The 17,387-nt window shown below is 39.2% G+C and overlaps 1 protein-coding gene across 2 annotated transcripts in view; it reads right to left on the bottom strand.

Annotated features, from left to right (window-relative positions):
- megf10 (multiple EGF-like-domains 10) overlaps window positions 1–14,833 on the bottom strand; it is a 45,811-nt gene extending 30,978 nt beyond the window's left edge. For both annotated transcript variants that reach the window (XM_047015018.1, XM_047015019.1), the window contains exon 1: window positions 14,550–14,833. The gene's annotated coding sequence lies outside the window, so the exon portion shown is untranslated. The remainder of the gene's footprint in view (window positions 1–14,549) is intronic.
- Window positions 14,834–17,387: the final 2,554 nt, after the last annotated feature.

Raw genomic sequence — 17,387 nt, 5'->3', positions numbered from 1 at the left:
TTTGTCAGTTACTAGCTATGCAAGTAGCAAAATGACTTGTTGTTCACTGAGTCAGTCTCCTCTGAACACAGTGAACATACCAGCTTGTATTTATTGTACAGGCCTTTGTACAAACGCATGCGTTGTGTGACATAGTGACGATTCTGACTGTGGCTAGCTAGTTAGCTACCATTAGCTTTTTGCCACAAAATAATTTAAATTCTGCCTAACCGTGCAACAAAACATTTGCAGAAATACAAGCAACGCAGTTGGGATAACAACGAACATTTAAACACCGACACTGTCTATGTAGTGCAAAAATGTAGGGACTGTTAGGGTAGGAAAATAATAATGAATAAAGAAATAAATATACAGTACCAGTCAAAAGTTTGGACACATCCAAACAATTTAGCAAAAGTTTGGATGTGTCCAAACTTTTAACTGGTACTGTATATGAGAGAGAATAGCTGCCAGCAGTTCCTCATTGGACGCTGTTTGATCCGGGCAGAAACGAATAAATTAAGATGGATTCTCGCATGGTCGTGATCTCGCAAAGCTGTCTTAAAAGGTTAGGCCTTTTATCCCAAGAAACTATAAGCCTTGCTTACATCATTACAATGTTATTTTGGTTAATATAACAACACACAATTGGCAATTCAACAGATTCAACAGACCATGACTAACCCCCATGCCAAGGGGGTTAATCAATGGCCCACATTCGCCCTTAGGGGGCGCTACAGGCCACGCCCAAAAGTTCAATTTTCAAAGCAATGGCACATTTTTCATGGGGAAGAATAAAGCCTCAAGGACCCATAAGGTCCACCATGATGGATTTTCCTGTACAGAGAAAATGTGGGAAAACCTAAAAAAATCTTCTTCTCTTGAACCATAGGTTCAATGGACTTGAAATGTGGTATACTTGTGTAGAATAGATTTTCTGTCAATTTGTTATTTAGCAAAAGTGAATATAATACAAAATGGCTGAAGGGGGCATATTTATGTAAATATCCACATGCCTCAATATATATGTGTCAAACCAATGTCATTTTGACTGAAGGTGTTTCAAACCTAACAGGTTTCAAGATTACATCTTAAATACCGTGCAAAATCTCACCTTGATAAATCAAAAGATGACTGAATTACAGCTGTTTCAACTTGGGCAACATTTGACAATGCTAGCCAGGGGCGTTGTTAGACATAAAACTCTACTGGGGCACAGGCCCCTATTCATTTCCCCTTTTTTCTTCCAAGGGTGTTGCGCACAATGCACTAGCCTACTAAGCTATAGAAACTCCCCTTGCTTAACCCACTATACAACAGTTCAGGGGAAAAAAATGGATATCATTTTTTTGCTTCATGTAATATTGTATTTATGTTTTAGTAAAAAATAAGATGATCGGTAGGACTATCATTTAGAAACTTTCTTTTGTTTTTAGTAAAAATAAGGTGATCTGTAGGCCTATAATTTTGAAACTTTCTTTAGTTTTGTAATATTTTCTTAGCCTACCTCAATTCTGACTTGTGTGCCGAGTCCGACACCTGGACTTCTGTGTGCCTGCTACAGTGGCTATTTGGCAAGCTCAGAAGAGCGCGCTGACATGCATTGTTTTGTGTTTTTGGTTAAACTGCTTTGATTTTACAAGCGTTGATTGGGATACTGCGTAATTTTTTTTCTGGGATTATCAACCTAAATTAATGCACTGACTAATAAAGTAAATTGTTAAAACTCAAACTTTAGATTTTACTGGGGCACAGCAGATTTTTATTGGGGCACGTGCCCCAGTAAAAAGGGTCTAACGACGTGCCTGATACTAGCCATAGGAGAGACTGGTTCTTTTTTATACAGAAACCGATCACAGAAATTCTCAGCTCTGAATAGCTAACTTGGCTAAGTTGTTTTGCTGGTAAGTGAAGGGTCAGAGGTTTAAATCTACCCAAGGACATAATTTTCGTTTTAGGATTAGGAAAGACATGCTAATAGACCAATTATTTGTTTGTAAACATTCGGGATGCGCGCGGAATGTGGTTGCAGAAAACCGGGAAAGGATAACATTTTAAATGGCAAAAGGACCACACGGATAATACAAATAGTTAGATTTAAAAAGACCAAAAAGGTCGAGGACAGCCTTTAAGAGAGAAAGTGATTACCCATTGATCTGTCGCATCAGAATTTTGATTTACACTGTTTTGACTTTAGCCTCAGTCAGACTTGCTCACTGGCAGTGTGCACAATGTTGTATTTCACTCTATTCTACACCAGAAACGTCAGGGAGGACTGAGATATATGATGCCCTGATTGACACTCCGAGTGTAATAGACCGGGGAGAAGTTCGTCTTTTGCAACCGACATGCGCAGTTGAGCCTGCTTGATAGTTGTGTGACGTAGGGTGATAATTGGTCTATAGGATTCTTCCATCAGGAAGGTAAAATCACAGCTATGTCAGCAATTTGCAAGTTTAAACTTGGGCCAAACTTGACTCTATACTTTAGTTTTCAAAAGTAAAACTGCTGCAGGAGAGACGTTTTTCTCAAATCTGGTTTGTATACAATGGCTGTGGAGGGCTGTGTTTGATGTCAATTTTAAAAATTTTCAATTGCTATTTTGAGGCGCTTGGGCTTGCTTTATAATTTTTGTAATCATAAATGGTAAATGAAAACAGAAAGTTAGCTTCATTGCATTTTATTGCTCTGTAATACAGAAAACTCAGAAACCAACTACTCTGACCTGGTAACTTTGATTCTCTATCATACTCCATGGCATTGCATAGTTAAATAGACTGTATTTATACAGCGCTTTTCTTCCTTGGCAGCAGTCAAAGGACTTTACATTTTTGGCCCCTCATTTCTCATTCATCCCACGCTAGCCTGCCCTGAGTCTTGCTCAAGGACACTTCGGCACATGGCTTGGAGCAGTCGGGGATCTTACTGCCAACCTTTGCGAATAACAGATGACACTCTCTACAGTACTAGGGGTGCACCGATCCGATAATAAGATTGTATATCGGTCCAGATATTGACAAAATTGCTGGATTGGGGATCCGAATTATTATAATTTTTTTGTCACAGGACATGCTACGTCATTCTTCAGCAGCACGTGTGTCGGATGCTGGAAGAGTTGTATGATGTTGTATCTTCTCCCAGTGTCATTGGGGTGTGCTTGCCTTCAGCGAGCTCTTAAATCTCTCTCCCTTGGTGGATGTCCAATCTCTACCAAATCAAGCTGGGTGTATAAAGAAAGGACCCTGTCTTCCCAACCCTTTTTGTTTCCTTTCTTGGTCCCCAGTGTCCTACAAGTATAGGCTTTAGCTGGTCTCCCTACCTGTTCTCCCTTACTCCTCAGGCTAAAGTCATACCGGCTACACCCCTACTTTGCTAAGTCCATATCCTTGATGCTTATTTGCTCACGTTTGGTCACATAGCTCACTTCTACATCTTTTCTTTTGTAGTCATTTTTGTATTACTTTTGTATACTATATTCTCTTGGAAGTTGCTTTGGATAAAACCGTCAGCTAAATAAAAAAATGTATTAGTACATGTTAATTTTTATTTATATCACTTTCCAGGGGTCTCATTTATAAAACTGTGCATAGGATTTTTACTAAAAGTTTACGTACGCCCAAAAGCCTAAAATGGCATGAGCACACCAAAATTCAGATTTATAAAACCGTGCGTACGCACACCTGTACGCAATGTTCCCTTTATAATTCACAGATTACCCACAAGTGTGCGTAAATGAATCAGCATTGTACCCCGCTCTGAACACGCCCATTTTTTACCATAAATGGTCAATGCAAAGCACCTCATGAATGCTAATCTATTATCTCATCATGACCCTGGCATGCGATTGTTCTTTACGGTAAATCATGACGCATGACAACTTCTCAGACACTGTTAGCCTATTAGTGGTAAATAATGGCAGGTAGATCACCAATTAAAAAAACTGTGCGAGTGGCATAATACTGCTGAATTAAATCTTCATGATAAGGATGAAATCGAGTGAAAAAAACTTGTGAGGAAAACGAAATATATAAATATTACGAGTAATCGTTCTTCCCACATTTACTTTCTGCAGTCTGACTACAGTACGGTCATCTGCATCGCCAATTCCAACTGTTTCCAAAATGTGCGTATGCCTACGGGAGACTCAGGGTTGGAATGGAGGGCCGCACATTCTCCCGTCAAGTTTGTTTTTTATACATCACAACTTTTGCATGGAAAGTGGCCATTTATAAAGCTTGTGTACGCACAAAACGGGGCTGAAAATGTGCGTACGCAAGCTGTATAAATGAGACCCCTAACTGTGCGTAGGATTCTTACAAGAAGTGTATGTACGCCCAAAAGCCTAAAATGGCGTACGCCCCCCAAAAATCTGATTCATAAAAACGGGAGTACGCACACCTGTAAACAATGTTCTCTTTATAAATCACAGACTACCCACAAGTGTGCGTACGTGAATCTGCATTTTACCGCGCCCTGAACACGCCCAATTTTTTCCATAAATGGTCAATGCAAAGCATCTCATGAATGTTAATCCAGTGTATTAATGAATATGGCATGCGATTGTTCTTTATGGTGAATCATGGCGCATGACAACTTCTCAGACACTGTTAGCCTATTGGCGGAGGCCCAAAAACCACAATACTTGTTGGCCGTTGGATCACCAATAAAAAAATAGTGCGAGTGGCGTCAACTGTGCCAGTGATACCGCAAGTCGAGATACAATTTGAAAACAGGTGTTTTGTTATGAACAGTAGGCTTTTGAAGTCTGGACTGATAACGAGGACGTACAGTGTAGCGATAGCGCGGGAGCTTAACGACTGTATTTCCAGTTTTTGACATATGATGATATATGCACAGTATTAAAGAAATATATTTAGTTATACAATGTGTTCTAAAGTTATCTAAAGGTAGGATATGTGATGTTATCCTGTATTCCATGCAGTCGGGCTCGGGCATTTCCCCCTCCTACATCCCGCAGTGAAAAATCTGATGGTGAGACATACTGACAGAATTTTGATTTCAAATTTGAGTTGGATTGTACAAGGTGTTTATGGAACAATTATCACTCAGTACCAGGGGCGTAGCCACGGGTAGGCCTGGGTAGGCACAGGCCTCCCCAATTTGTTCGAAGGCCTACCCAAAAACGAAAATATAGCCGGAAAATGATGCTATGGGTGCACATCACAAAGTAAATAAGTTAAAAAAAACTGAAAAGATGCCTATCCACATTTTTCTAGGCCTACCCAAAAATATTTTTCTGGCTATGCCCCTGCTCAGTACATGCGCAAATAACACTGCTGGATTTAATCTTCAAGATAATGATGAAATCAAGTTAAAAAAACGTGTGTGAGGAAAACAAAATATACAAATATTACGGGTAATTTTATAAATCTATAACTCACAACCTTTGCTTGTAAAGAGGCGTACACACATTATCAGCCCCGTTTTGTGCGTACGCAAGCTTTATAAATGAGACCCCTGGTCACAAAAGCAAAGTTTGTGAGGAATTATAGCCATTTTCTATACTTTAAGGTATTGAGGCATTAAGATACCCAGGAAATAAATTGTTTTACTTAGTGTAAGCAAATCATTTGGACACTTTTTCAAAGCAGTAGCCATATTGCTTTAGATTGTTTTGATTATGGTCCTCATCATGCTAATCTATCTGCTAAGATAATAATTTGGTAGATTTAAATAATATATTCTAAAACTGGTTGTTCCCATCCTTGATTGTGATTGGCTATATTGCGTTCCATGCCGTTGTAAAATCCAGCATAACCTTACAGGTTGTCCTCATAACATTCTTTAACGTTCCATATTACTGCGCATCGAATATTTCAAATAAAAAAGGACGGTAAAGGTGTCCATCTGGCTGTTGCGTGGCAACGATTTATGTAGGAACTATACTTTGTAGTGGTGGAAGAATGACGGTTTATTATTAAACTATTTTGTTTCTAATTGTTTTTATTAATGAAACCATATCAAATATTTGTAGTAACAGTTTTAGAAAAGCAATAAGCCCACGAGTCCGTGTTTTGCGCAGATTTAAACAGGTAAGGGGAGTTGTTAGGCACGACGCGAAGCGCAAAACACGGCCTCTTGGGGCTTATTGCTTAATGTATATGCTCTTTTGCTTAACAAAAAATATATTAAATAAAGCCAACACTAAAAGTTAGGAAACGACTGTTTAAAAAGTAAGACCACTTAAGACACTGAGATCACCCAAAACCTCCAGGGGCCTCATGTATAAAAGATTGTTCAGCTTTCATACCAGAAGATGGCGTACGGCCAAAACTCGAAAAGTACCTACGCACAGAAATATTCACATGTATAAAACCAGTCGTTGTGTAGATTTATAAATCACAATCAACGTGAGATTGAATGCACATCAGAATCAGAATCAGATGAATGAACGAGCCACTGACCCTGCCTTGCCTCCTCCCATTCATAAATATGCAGATTGACTATAAATATGCTCCTGAGGTCATTTCTTTGTCTGAATTACCGTATTTCTTCTAATAAACGCCTCCCTCGAATAAACGCTGCCCTCGAATAAACGCTGCACCAAAAGTGAACGTTATTTCATAAACGCCTTAGCGTTTATTCGAAGAAATACGGTGACTGTGAGATTGAGGTTCTGACAACAGAGGTGGAGGCGAGAAAATGTGTCCTGTTTGGTGACCTGTCATCAGGTATTAACGACAAAAGAAAGTCGGCGGAGTGGAAAACTGTCACTATTTGCGCCCTTTATTGTTTTGAACCTGTAGCACTTTGAGATTTAGCTAAATGTAAAGTAAATTACAAATTAAATTATTATTATAGGGCCATAAATGCTGTGGGTTCAGAGAACTGGACCGTGGCAGAAATTAAGAAGAAATGGTCCGATATAAAACCTTAAATGAAGAAACGAGTGGTGGCAGCATGGCAGATATAGGGTTAGCGTGACATGCATTCCCTGAGTGATTTTATCGTTTGTTTGAAACCCTCAAGTTTAACATAAATTATTAAGTGGTGGCGGATTAAACAGAAGGCTATAGCATTTCCCGTTTTGGGTTTTGGCATTTTTATGTGATCATCCACATTAATAATCAAACTTTTATTTTTATGTTTTTTGAATAGTCAACATCATAAACATAGTAGTGGAAACTTTATTCTGTAGTGATTGGTGAGTTTTGGCACTTTTCAGTTAGAATTTGCCACGTTACAGAGCCAGACAAGAATTTGCGGACGGTCCGCACATTCTCACGTCAAGTAAATCTTTATACATCACACCATGTGCGTGAAAACCAGCGTACTCAAGCTTTTTGTGCATACGCAATGTTTATACATGAGGCCCCTGGTCTCTGGCTGGATCCCAGCACAATGCTGAATGCAGCTTTGATTGTTTTTGTTTCTGTCTGCCCCTCTGATGGTTATTCATCCTGACCCACTTGTCTCCGTTTGGATTCCTCCGGTTTGTCTGATGCTGCCTCTACAAAGCATCCTTAGCATCAACAATCTAGTCACATCCTACTCCACCAAGAACAGTCCAAGTCTGTGTAAGCAGTTTAAACAAACAAATCAACTTAAAAAGTTATCAAAATGTATCTATTGTTTGTGATTTATTTAGTCATTTAGCAGACGCTCTTATCCAGAGCGACCTACAGTAAGTAAGGCTGTGATATTTCAAATGTTAACTTATTGTACTCAGAATCCCTTATTGTTTCATTATTGTTTTACAGCTTAAAGGGAGAGTCCCCTCGACCGTCCCAAAGCTTATTCATAATGTTATACTAAGTGACACATTTGAACACTTGTATTGTGTAGCACAGCAGCTGGTCATCTGAGTTTTTCTGTCATCATTCAAGCAGTAGAGCTCTCAGTAGTGATAGAAGGACACTGCCAGTGGGTTACTATGACACATTTTGATTTGCCAGCTGTTCAGTGCATATTTGATGCTAGATAGCTAGCTAGTTAAACAAATTAAGTCTAACCACCCCCACCAGGTCTGTCTGCCTGCATTTATTGAGGCTGACCTCTTCCAGAAACATGAGACAGGGAAGGAAGCCTCTAAGAGGACTTTTAGGGGCTCTCTGCCTGACTGTCTGTTGACGATGTGTCTGCAGAGGCGGTTAATGGGGGCACCAGGGCTAGCATTCTCCTGTTTCACTGAGCTAACGGGGCACAGCTGCACCCTCCCTGGCTTAGCCCCCCACACCCCGGGACAACTTTGCCTGCGCACAAACAAGGGCGATGCTGTACGTGTAAAAGAGCCCTACACACACCACTCCTGATGGGGGCAACCCTGCTTTGATACTCTGCTCAACACGGGCCAGTGTCTGGCCAGTATCAGATGCTTATAGGAGGTCTTTTCATAAGGTTGGGGCTGGAAGCACGAGAACAGCGTCTGAAGTTGCTCCAAGCTCAAACAAAGGCCAAACTGAGGCCACATTACATAAATATGCATATGCCGACACTCTGGCTTCTTTCAAGGTTCAGGAGAAAATAATTTGGGATTTTATTTGTGATGACGACAAGACAGTTTATATCAGGCTCTTAAACTAATAAGAAATAACTACCATAATGAGTGAAAATATTTGAGAACCTGTAAGATACACTGTGCAACACATTAATTACCAAGTAATACTGTAGTTAATTTGTGCTTAGTAAAGTTTTGCTTTCACTAAATAACAAAATATACAATAAAGTACTAGTACTCTAAATTGTGATTTTTAATTAAATCTTCCATAATCTTCTTTGTTCTTCTAACACCCACCTTTTGCAGTAGGCCTGTAAATACCTATGTATAATATTGAAGATGTTTCTCTGTCTTCAAACCTAAAGTCCTCACAATATTTTTTCATGCAATACTATTTGTATATTACTATAATACATGTTGGATACATGTGTCCTTCATGGTTGATGTCCAAATCAAGATGAACTCTAATTTGAAGGGTCCTGAAGTTAATGCTCTTTCAGACCATACTTCAAGTCATATCCAATTTCAAATATCCAACATTATCATTTTACCCAACTGTCAGCATTGTATTTTACCACAGATAATTTATGACAGCCTATTGTTAAGGATTCCGGGGAATCCTTTGAACTGTAGAAAGAGCGTTACTTTGAACTTTTGCACTCAACTTTACTGGAGCTGTGTTTTAATCTTATAGTGGTTAGTGAGTTGTTGTTTTGTTAAACTGGGCATAAGGGTGGATTGAGAGGTGCAGAGTGAGTAAACACAGTTGCCTTGTGTTGAGTCTTGTGTTGTGTCTTCTGGGCACCTAACATGCTCAGCTGTGTCGGTTTCTCTCTTCCAGGGTGATCTGTCTTTCTTCCGAAACATACTTTCACTGGGGAAAGAGTCCCCCCCACCATCACAAACACCACCAACACCACCATCACATACTACACATGCACATTGACCTACACTCACAACACTCTATTCTGACTTGATAAATGGTGGTTTTAGTTGAATAATAGGGGTCCTAATAAAAATGGACTGACATTCAAATCACACTAAAGTGTGGTCATGATGTAGCCTGGCTGCCAGCCCAACTTCTCCCCGCCCACAAAAAAATTTGGTCGGGAAGTTGGGTCTGGAGGGTCTCGTATTGGGGACAACTACAGAAAACCAGAATCGGGACGGACCAATTAAATTGCCAGGGCGGGCTTTATACGATGATGGACAGATGATCAACAGTAACGTAATCAACGACGTCACGAAAGAGCGCTTGGGTTGAATTCGATTTCAACAAACAACATATTATGTTGCTCTGATTGGTTGTAGGTCTATCCAATTGAGCGAAGAGGCATTTGTTTTATGAGTTCGTTTGAAACACGCCCCGTAGTCACAGCCCAAACGGAAAGTTTTCAGACTCATATTCTGACTAGAATTATGAGTATGACACGTCAGGCTAGTCATGATGTGCACCATACATCAACACTTCAAGACAGGCATTGAAGACAAAAAGGCTTTGTAAACCACTGAAAATTCCTGAGGGTGAAACCTTAGGTGATACTTTAGGTGGTGATATCTGATTATCACCTAAAATAAAAGCTTCTTAACATCTAAACAACGTTTTCCTTGTCTCAGACCTTGCTTCCCCTGGTAAAGTGCCAGGCAAAAGCAGAAGCATGCTGACACTAGCTTTTATCCTAAAGCAAGCAAGCAGTTGGTCGGGGGGGGGGGGGGGGTCAATTTCATCTCATAAAAGTCTCCCATGCATTGTATGTTTAACGATTCTCTTTCTTAGCAGCACCTAGCTCCCATTTATAGGGACAGGTGGTACCTTACATTCAGAAATGTGGTACATTTAACTGGGACTCAGGCAATACAGGCATAACCCACATACCCATGCAGCCTAGTAAAACTACACACTTGAAGTTTGAAAACATTAAAAATAACTTGTAAAACCATTAACCACCTTCTTGTCAACCCATTGATAGTGTACAATACAATATTTCTGCTCAGGATACTGTTCTGAAAGAAAGGGCATTTTATTCTGGTATTCTCATTATTTATGGTATTTACACCAGCAAATAGAACATGATTCTACAACACATGAACTTCCTCAAGACCACACAGATGGAGGACAACTTCAGAGGAGAAGAGAGGTACAAGAATAGGGTTGAAGTGTGACCAGACACAAGAGCCCAGGAAATTACAGTTATGTCTAAACGCGTTTTACTCTATGGTTGAGAGAGTCTGATGTTTTTGAATATAATGTTACATGTGCTAAAACTCAACAACCAGCCATACCTAAACAGTGAGGGTTATGTATGTGTTGAGGTGACAACTGCAAAGGTTTCAGCTACAATTCCGAACATTATCTCATCTTTAAAATGTATTATAGGGAATTGTATGTCACTCATACATGTACAGCATGCAAGACTGCTGTTTGGTGGGGTGAAGTATAGTGAATTAAGCTAGGATAATATCCCATTGTTATCCTGTAATTTGTAATAACTAAAAGCATAAGCAATTTTTTTTTTATAGAATATTAATACGATTCTTCAATGAAAGTAAAATGTACATAGTTGACTGTTGTCAAATCTGGTATCAACATAGATAACTTTTTGTGAGATCTGCCATCGGTATAGATAAAGTTAGTATAATATCTAGGTTATTAATGTAATGAGCTCAAAATACTACTACTGAATAGTATAGTATCTACTGTACTATTCACTATTCACAATGACCCTGCCATCTCTATGATTCCCGGAGAGCTGCCAAAAAGGTTTGGAGCCTTGAGCATAGAATTTGATTTTAGCAGACACCACTAGATAGACATTTAATTAGAAGCTTTATACCTGGGTTATCTACCCCACAGCCACTATGCTATGAATTGTCCTTTCAGAATAAAAAAAAGAAAACAAGATTTGCCATCAGTGAAGAAATGTAATTCATCCTATTGTGCTCAAAAAAGATTACATATCACTATGGGAACTAATCTAAAAGGTGGTTGTGGGACACGATCTAGAGTGCTCTTGTTTGAACACTTACAACAACATTCTATGTTTGTGCAACTGACTCAGTACAAAACTTAGCTGATGACCATGGGCATTTTTGGAAATGTATGGGAACTAACAAGAATTAATGTGAAATATTGGGGTTAAACCGAATATGGTCATCTTCAGATACAAACATTTTCAACTAAATATGAGTAAACTCAAACGAGATTAGGATTTTGATAATAATGAGAAAAATATCAAGCACTCTGCACACTAAAAGTTGTATTGCCACCAGAAATCGCAAAAGTCAAAATGCTGTTGGAATGGGAGTGTCCTACAGTAATGGGGGCCCATTCACTTGTAGTTGGAGAACAGGATTACTTCCTTGCAAAGGGTCACAAAGCTCTTACCCTTTTCCTTGGGCTGGCAAGTAAACATGGACATGTGTCCCTGTCAATCACAGTAACAATCCATTTGCCCCTTTTCTCTCATAAATCAAGACAATGTATTTTAATTGTTGGTATGGCCAGTTGTTTTATTATCTCTATTGTATTTATTAATCAAAAGAGCTGGTATTAAATACCTGATCATTGATAATTTGTAAAACCGCATCAAAAAGTGTATTTATTTATTAAATACCAGTCTCAGTCGTGGGCACTAAGTGTGTAATTCAGCAGAACTTGAATTGACTACCCATTGAAAGAAAGTTGTCAGAGCACAATTAACCTTTTCCTTATTCATCTCATTAGAAGACAATACAGCTGCAAAAGTTGTACAAAAAGAGGCAACACACAGAAGCATTTGAGACAGCCATAATTATTATTTGTACCCCAGTCTTTGTTAATCTCTAACCCTGTAATTATACAAAAATAATACTGTTTTGCTGCTGCCAGATGGCCACTCTCAAAACTAAACCATAAGACAATGAGTTTGAAAGTATAAGTCTTCAACAGTAGTTATTCTTTTGACATTGTTACTCCATTACTTTAGTTGTTAAGATGATTATGACTTATCTTGACTTATGTCTGCTCAAGAGCTTGATGATCAGTTTGATTGGCGGCATGTTTGCCATGTAGAGGCTCAACAAGACCCTGCCACCCTAAACTTTTGCTTCACAAAGAATTTGGATGAAAATTCAGACAACATGTCAACAGTTGCCTTTATTGCCTCACCCTTTCTATTAGCCTGCTCAACAGCCAGGGCCGTTGCTAGGAATCCTGGGCCCTGTGACAAAATATATGCCCCCCCCCCCCCCCCCCATTTTTACAGTCCATAGAACTCAGTCAAATGTATGAAGGTCTAGTGACAAAAATATATAATAACATTTGTAACTGATGTGGTCACGCCTCAGTTGGCCTCCGTTGGTCCACACGCAGGAATCGATTCCCGCCACCTCAATATCTCAAGCCTGCACTAGCTACCAACTACGCCAACAAAAAGCTAGCGATTGCGCATGTTTCATAAAGTATATCCCTACAGCAAGGTTTTCATAACTGAATGATTTTAGTGGAATGGTTATTCAGTAGGCCAAGTAATGAATTACGGAGATATCAGCCCATATTCTGTTACTGGTTTACACCGCGGGCAATGTCAGATGACTAGCTACAGTATGCGTTTCAGGAAGCATGAGAAGTGCTAGCTAGCTAACCTGTGTGCCGTGTACATCATGATACCTACCAAGGTTCTGTTGGTCACCTTTCAAATATTTTGCTGAATAATTCTGAGCAATTTCCTAGCATTGACTGTCTTTTCACTACGTATTCTTTCTTTTCTTTTTTGTGCCCCAGATTTATGTTGCGACAACATTTTCCTGCCACCCAACGCAATCCAACTGTCACACTGAGTCTCACACAATACTTGGGAATTGGGAATGTGCAGTTGGAGCAGATCATTTATTAGAGCGGGGAACAGGGGGACCCCAGAGATTTCAAACTATTTCATTTAGAAAGTGTCCGCAAGTGTATTATTTTGGTTTTAGATATTGATTTGATTGACAAACAATTAGGCTACTACAGACATATGAAAATCAGTAGCCTAATGGGCCCCCTCCAAGCCATAGGCTCCGTGAATCATATCCACCGCATCACCCTGCTGACAGCCCTACACTTTGTAAAACCTATGTTTATTTTCACTTACATACAAAATACAAGACCATTTAACCATGTGGTCTGCTGTGTCCTCTTTCTTCCTTCCAATGGGTTAGTCATGTGATGATGTGGGGGAACAATGAGCACCACTGCAAGAGCCTAACGCTTGCCACTGCCCCAGGACACTGGCAGCGACATTTCCCTCAACTAAAATAGTCCTCGCCCTTTGGCACATTCTGGACCGGAATCCATTTAATGGTGTGTTAGACATTCTTTTTGTTAACTCCATGGACTATTTTTCTATTCAGAGTGTGTGTCTTTAAAAGACAAAGATTGGGTCGGTAGAAAGGGATTTTTAGACACTAACGCGAACACACATACACGCACACACAGATGGGAAATAGCACAATAGCACAGAATTGTTGCTCAAACACGTCAAAACACACACAAGCATAACAGTGCTATTTTATAAGTGTGATGCAGAACCATGACATCTTTCGAAATCCACAAAACCAGAGAATAATCTTATTTTGAGCAATATTTTAAAACTATAAAATGGCATTACTGTCAGCCTTGGCAGCATAAGGTGCTCAGCCGTACCTTTTTACTGCTCAAATTGGATGGGATGGCACATGATCACACAATTTACAACGTTTTTGTAAATGATCTGCATTGGAACAATGCGCTAGTGTTTCAACCTGGATCGGTTTACTTTTGTGAATGAAGAGAAGACATGTGACAATGTTTTTAAGTGGATCTCGTCTCAGCAGCGCACTAGAACGCATCATGCATTGTTTTATCACTTTGCTGCTAAACAACTAAATAGCCTACATTAACGATACCCCTTCATCTTAACAGTTAAGTGCATATAACTCCACAACAGCAAAACAGTATGATAGTATACGAGGCATGAGATACAATGCCTGTGTGTGTGTGTGTGTGTGTGGGGGGGGGGGGGGGGGGGGGCGAATTCAATACAATTAGTTAGTAGATTTAAATGATGTCAATTTTCGAAACGAGACTATCAGAATGTTTTGTAGATTCACTTACCTATTCTATGGCCAAGTGTTTTGTTCTACTCAGTCTCATGGATCCTTTCAAGAACACTCTTCTCGGATTTAAATTGTCCTCTTAATTGGTGAACAAATAGCAGGTTCATTAAAAAAACGTTTCTCCGTTGGATGGTCAACGGTACTGATTTTATAAGAAAAGAGTGATGAAATTAAATAAAAACGTAACTTGACTTTAGATTGTGAGCCTGTCATTAATAGCGGTAAGCAAAAAAAAATAAAAAAGGTTGGCACTAATACATCTCAACAGCAGTCAATTGGAGAGTGAAGTTTTCCAGATTCTCCAAAACCACTGGCACGACCCTTGTCATGACTTCATCGCAGTCTCAGCCAATGAGGTTGGCGATAGTTCGATGGATGCAAGGAGAATGTTTATTCCTTGTGCCTAACTTTTGTTTTCGTTTAATCATTTTGTGCAGTATGGAGTTTCCGTTTATCAAAACATTGTTAGCACTGTGTGAAAAATATTCAATAGGTTAAACTATTAAATTTCTTGCAAACAGTAGCATAATATATACATTATTTTCACTGGCTAATGTATCTGCAAATGGGAGACAAGAATCTTCTTTTTACAAAAACCAAGATTTGGAGTCATCTAGTGGTCACTTATGAAACTTCCTATTATGAACAACACTTCAGTGCAACGTCATCTTAGTTGATGGACCTTTTTAAAATTATGAAGGATGTGACTTTGCACTACATTTCAAATCAATCTTTATTACATCATTTCTCAAGGTTTTCATCTCTCTTAGGGTGATATGTCTCACAGAAGCTTTCAGTCTTCTCTCGTGTCATGCTTTGTTTGGAGCAGAACAAGGATTCCAGAATCTTCTCCCAACGTCTCTTGATGTTTGAGCACAGTGCATCTGCTCACAAACAGCTCTGTCTCATCTGTGAAAGACAAGTTTGAGAGCTAAAGGTCTGTAAGAGAGGCATGCCATGTTTGTTAAAACTAAGCAAAAGTTAAGAACCTGCATAGCAATAAAGAGTCAGGCTCCTTCCCCCTGGACTCAGGACAAAACAGTCCTGTTTTTTCTTTATGTAGGCTAAATGTATTGGGCATTTATGAGACAAAGTGCTTATTGAGTTGTAAGCATTGTGTAAGCATGAATTATATTATTGTTGCAAATTATATTATTGTTGATTGCTTTCCCACAGGTATACTCTTTCACTTTTGAGGTTGATGTTGTGTAATTGTAACTTGTTTAACTACATTCTCTTATGTTTCTTCCCATTGGCACTTATTTGCTTTTCACAATGTTTGCTTCATGTTTTGGCAACCCACAATGTTTTTGTTCTCGTTGTTCATGATCATTGACCTATGCACTTTTGTAAAGCTCTCACTTGGAAGTTGCTTTGGATAAAAGCATCTGCTAAATGAATAAATGTAAATGTAATGTCAGCAGGCAAGAGATGGTGATTTTATTCAAAAGCCCTTGCTAACCATGCTAAGATTTACTAGGTTTACTACGACCTAAACAAATTTGAGGTTAAACCACATTTGAATGTGGTGCAGTCCTATCTATGACTGACTTGGAAAGTCATTTTTGTTCTTAAGCAAGGTTTCATTCACATTAGTTTTGCATAGGCAGCTGCTTACCTGTGTCTTCACAGTCTATGTACTGAGGTGATGTACTTTGAGTAGCTTTGATGCTATGCTGTAATTGACTCAAGCAGCTCTAAATATCACCCATTATAAACTATCCATTATCATCCACAATTCAACCTTCACACAATCATGTGATGACTGATGTACTGATGTGCTTGACATTACAACAAATGTACTGTGATAAGTTAATTAAAACTGTAAATCGAGTTGTACATTGCTGTTATTTCAGTTGTCAGGTTACATGGCCAGAAAATACCCCCGACATGCCTGTATTACTGAGCAATATCCAATATCTTCAAACTGTGTTTCCAGGTCTTCAAATTTATTGTCTGGATATAGTGTTTGTGCCCAGTGTTTTATAGCTTCCAAGAGTGTGTGTAGATCATGTACCTGGTAAAAATAAAACAGTACGGCATGCTTAAGAAGTCTGAGCTACCACAATGCCAAGTACTATTTGTAATTGTTTTATTCAAAATATTGAATCAACTTTTCATTTTTACCTACTGATGATCCTTTCGTTAGCTCTGTAGTGTCCATTCCAAGAAATGTGAGATGCTGATATGATTTATAAAAAAGCAAAAGCTGCTGACATGTGTCTGAACTTTCCTGTGGCACTGTAGTGTAGTAATTTAATCTGTTCAAAATAAACTCCCCAAAATACAGAGCAGCCACAGTGTGTAACCAGACAGTGTTTAGTCTGACTGTGTTTATAAGAGGTGCCCAAAGTCAAATAAAACATACAGATCCTCAACCAATTGTGTAGTCTAAACATCTAAACTCAACTTTCAAGAGTTAAAGCTGCCAGCCCTACAAAAACATTGTGACACATGTACTACAGATTTCCAATGGTTGGCACAGACAAGGTGTATGTCAACAAAACATACTGTTCTGACCAATCACAGAATTGTTCTCTAAATTTGCCACAGTGCGAAGGGAGCAGTCGACTGACACACTACTAATGGCCGGGGAGCTATTTCGGAAGGTCAGTTTAGGGGCTTTAGTGTGTTCCCCATCTAAAGGGACAGTTTAGGTTCTGTCGAGAGCAGCAGGTTTCTCTGTTTGACAGCGAGTGAGACATGGGAAGACCCTGGAAACATCCGGCATCATGGTTTGGGATTAAGTGAAACACACAGGTTGTCAGAATGGCCCTACGTAGTGCAGTTGAAGTGTTCCTTTTTGCTTACGAACTTGAGGAATTAGAGCAAAGTA

Source organism: Hypomesus transpacificus, unplaced genomic scaffold (genome assembly GCF_021917145.1).
Source record: "Hypomesus transpacificus isolate Combined female unplaced genomic scaffold, fHypTra1 scaffold_27, whole genome shotgun sequence".
Classification (NCBI taxonomy): Eukaryota; Metazoa; Chordata; class Actinopteri; order Osmeriformes; family Osmeridae; genus Hypomesus; species Hypomesus transpacificus.
Note: the sequence above shows the minus strand (reverse complement) of the source record. Positions and strands in the feature narration are given on the sequence as shown.